The sequence below is a fragment of the Lipotes vexillifer genome, unplaced genomic scaffold, assembly GCF_000442215.2.
Source record: "Lipotes vexillifer unplaced genomic scaffold, Lipotes_vexillifer_v1.1 scaffold678, whole genome shotgun sequence".
Classification (NCBI taxonomy): Eukaryota; Metazoa; Chordata; class Mammalia; order Artiodactyla; family Lipotidae; genus Lipotes; species Lipotes vexillifer.
In genome coordinates, this window is record NW_006790338.1 from 623,278 (window position 1) to 627,444 (window position 4,167).

Consider the following 4,167-nt stretch of genomic DNA (forward strand, 5'->3'; position numbering starts at 1 on the left):
TTGCAACTGGCTCAGGCCCATGGATGTTAGTTAACCGGGAAGCAGATGCTTTAAATGATAACCAAGCCCTGATGTGATCTCTGATGTGGAGTCTCTTAGTCATGGAACACTTTCGCAGCATATGCTATAGGTAGGATGCTGTGCCGGAGACAGTCACCATGTCAGATACCGTGGCCCATCTATTGTAATTCTTGGACATCTCTTTGTTCCCAGAGAGTTTCCCATGATTTCCAAGATACAATTAATCATTGCATTTTGTCTATGGAACTGTGATGAGTCTCCAAGATCAAACACATCCCTTAATGAAACCATAAATGGGTTAAGGTATGTGAAGCACTTTGAGGGGTTAAACAGCTGATAGGAGTACTATTTAATGTTATCTTTACCTTAAAAGTAGCTCTTCAACAAAACAATAAGCCAAACGTGGGTAAAAAAAAAAAAAGCCGTGAAGAGGATATGCTTTATGAAGACCTTGGGTTTGCAGTCGATTCTTTCCTTACTAAGTGAGAATCCTTGATATTTTGTGAATTCTGAAGCGCAGCCATTGCAGGCCCCAGCACCGAGTCTTAGTAGGTAAAGCAGAGCAGAATGTCTGTATCTATTGTGAACCATAAATTATTTTGTTTTTTGTGGGAAAAGAACAGTGGCATGGGACAAATATGAATGATTTACATCTTAAGCAACAAATGTGCAAAATTTTTCCCTAAAATTAAAAAACTGTTTTTCTTATAAGAAATGTATTTTAATACAGAAAATTATAAAAAAGAAAACAATCATAACCACTACTCAGAGATGACCACTGTTAATATTTTATTTATATGCTACAACTATATATGTGTGTGTATATATATTTGGAATATTGACTTCTATGAGTATATTCTTTTTTTAAAATAAATTATTTATTTATTTATTTATTTTTGGCTGCATTGGGTCTTCATTGCTGCGCATGGGCTTTCTCTAGTTGTGGCAAGCATGGGCTACTCTTCACTGAAGTGCGTGGGCTTCTCACTGCGGTGGCTTCTCTTGTTGCGGAGCACGGGCTCTAGGTGCGCGCGCTTCAGTAGTTGTGGCACATGGGCTCAGTAGTTGTGGCTCGTGGCTCTAGAGTGCAGGCTCAGTAGTTGTGGTGTACGGGCTTAGTTTCTCCGCAGCATGTGGTATCTTCCTGGACCAGGGCTCGAACCCGTGTCCCCCACGTTGGCAGGAGGATTCTTAACTACTGCGTCACTAGGGAAGTACCTATGAGTATATTCTTTAAGAGAATATGATTTGAGGGGATTCCCTGGTGGTCCAGTGGTTAAGAATCCGCACTTGCATTACAGGGAGCACAAGTTCGATCCCTGGTCAGGGAACTAAGATCCCACAAGCTGTGCTGTGCAACCAAAAATAAATAAATTAAAATTAAAGAAAAGAGAATATAGGGGCTTCCCTGGTGGTGCAGTGGTTGGGAATCTGCCTGCCAATGCAGGGGACATGGGTTCGAGCTCTGGTCTGGGAAGATCCCACATACCCCAGAGCAACTGGGCCCGTGCACCACAGCCTGCACTCTAGAGCCCGTGCTCTGCAACAAGAGAGGCCATCGCAACAAGAGGTCCGCGCACTGCAACGAAGAGTGGACCCCGCTCACTGCAACTAGAGAAAGCCCGTGTGTAGCAACAAAGACCCAATGCAGCGAAAAATAAATAAATAAAATAAATAAAATTATTTTAAAAAAAGAGAATATGATTTGAAAGCTGAAAGATCAACTTCTAAAGAACTTAAAGTTATAGTGAAAATTTGCCTAGCATAGACATAATAATAGTTACTTGCACTTTATAGAACATAGAACATATTCTGTACATTATCTCTTTTATTACTACTAATAATACTGATGGTTATTAATATCATTAATAATAATTATTACTATTGTTGAAATGCTGGTAACAGAGGAGAGAATACCTTGCTGGGAGACATAAGTACCAGTCCCAAGTTATGATTAGAAAAAGACAATGAACTTTGTTAAGCCTCAGTTTCCTCAAGCGTGCAGTAAAAATCTTGGACTAGATGAAGTCTGAGGCCTCTTCTAATTTTGAAATTCTGTCTAAGTCTGGTTTTGGAATATGGGCACTTACTAAGATGCATTTCCTGAGATGCTAAATTTTACTTTCCAATATTTTATCTAAAATACACATGTTTTCAAGCAAAGAAAAATGGATCGCATTTTGAAGAATATTTGAATGCTTTGAAGATGGGGCCTATTTACAGAGACCAATTTGTTTCTCAGTATTATTTTAGCATGCAACTCTATTCCAGTACCGAAGCTTCCTAAGTATCTGAGGCTTCGAAAAGTGGGGGTGAAAGAAGCTTATTACCATGGAGATAGATGGGAGCAAATGGTCACATCATCAAAAGCAAACTAGAAATGTACAAAGCTTTTGTGATGCTGATCCCTTTTTTTTTTTTTTTAAGTAAGAAGAAGAAGCAAAAAAGGCACAAATAAAAGGACAGATCTCTCTCATTAAGTCCAACACTAATTTAGTAATCAGTGAAATAAAGGTTCCCTTGAAAGCCCGCTGCCAGAAAATACAGTACAACAAAGAAGCACAAAAGGTTGCTGGCTGCCAGGTGTAATTTCCAGGTACTCCAAGTGCATTTGGTCTCCCTGTTCTCTTAGCTTTTCTTTACAGATTGGCTGTCTTCATGGTAGATGTGAACTATCTATTTAGTCACCCCAGTATGTTATCCAAATATTTAGGAGGAAAAAAATTGCAGGAAAATAACCTTTAATTTCATGATACTCCAAAAGAAACTGTTCAAAATTAAGAGGTATGAGAAGCTAAGAAAGAGCTAATTTATTTTTCTGTTTATTACACGTCACTTTGGATAACCTGGAAATAATTTTGACAGTGGCATAAGAGTCAAAGTTGGGATAAGAGTCAAATTTACATAAAGTGGGTTGTATCAGAATAAAATCACTATTAACTCCATCTCCGTCTGTATTGATAGATAGATAGCTTTTCTCTTTTTTAAATAAATTTATTTATTTGTTTTTATTTTTGGCTGTGTTGGGTCTTCGTTGCTGCGCGCAGGCTTTCTCTAGTTGCGGCAAGCGGGGGCTACTTTTCGTTGTGGTGCGTGGGCTTCTCATTGCGGTGGCTTCTCTTGTTGTGGAGCACGGGCTCTAGGAGCACAGGGTTCAGTAGTTGTGGCACGCAGGCTCAGTAGCTGTGGCTCGCGGGCTCTAGAGCGCAAGCTCAGTAGTTGTGGCACATGGGCTTTGTTGTTCTGCAGCATGTCAGATCTTCTCAGACCAGGGCTCGAACCTGTGTGCCCTACATTGGCAGGCAGATGCTTAACCACTGAGCCACCAGGGAAGCCCAGATAACTTTTCTCTTAACTCCATCTATTATTTCATTTTACTCTGGCAGAAGCTGCCAAAAGCCTAAAGGCAGGAAACACATTCAGTTCTTCATATATACTAAAAAAAAGAAAGGAAATCATTTAAGAATAAATATATAAAAGTTAAAGAACTTGGTCAAGATTCTGCCTTGCAGAATCTTTCAGTCTATAAATTACAAATAGTAATTGCAGGGCTTCCCTGGTGGCACAGTGGTTGAGAGTCCGCCTGCCAATGCAGGCGACACGGGTTTGTGCCCCGGTCTGGGAAGATCCCACATGCTGCGGAGCGGCTAGGCCCGTGAGCCATGGCCGCTGAGCCTGTGCTCCGCAACGGGAGAGGCCACAACAGTGAGAGGCCCCCGTACTGCAAAAAAAAAAAAAAAAAAAAAAAGTAATTGCAGGGAATTCCCTGGTGGTCCAGTGGTCAGGACTTGGCGCTTTCACTGCCGGGGCCCAGGTTCAATCCCTGGCTGCGGAATTAAGGTCCCACAAGCCGTGCAGCAAAGCCAAAAAAAAGAAAGAAAGAGTGATTGCATAATGTTGGGATGTTTTAGAGATTGAGGTATATTTTTAAAGTATTTTGCAACTATTCAGAGGGAAAATGCACTTTACATTACATTTTATGATGTGATTTATGAGAAAAATGGTCTCTTCTTCCTTATCTTCCTTTTCCTTTTCCACTTCAGATTTTCCTTCTTTGCTTGCAGGATTAAGAGAGAAGACTATTTGGGATTATAAAGCATTAATTTCTTTAACTGATCTATAAATTCAATGCAAAGACAAATAAAG

General features: G+C 40.2%; 1 non-coding gene across 1 annotated transcript; it reads left to right on the forward strand.

Annotated features, from left to right (window-relative positions):
- Nucleotides 1-3,784: 3,784 nt before the first annotated feature.
- On the forward strand, nucleotides 3,785-3,856 carry TRNAE-UUC (transfer RNA glutamic acid (anticodon UUC)). The gene has a single exon. It is a non-coding gene; the product is annotated as a tRNA-Glu (tRNA).
- The last annotated feature ends 311 nt before the right edge of the window (nucleotides 3,857-4,167 follow it).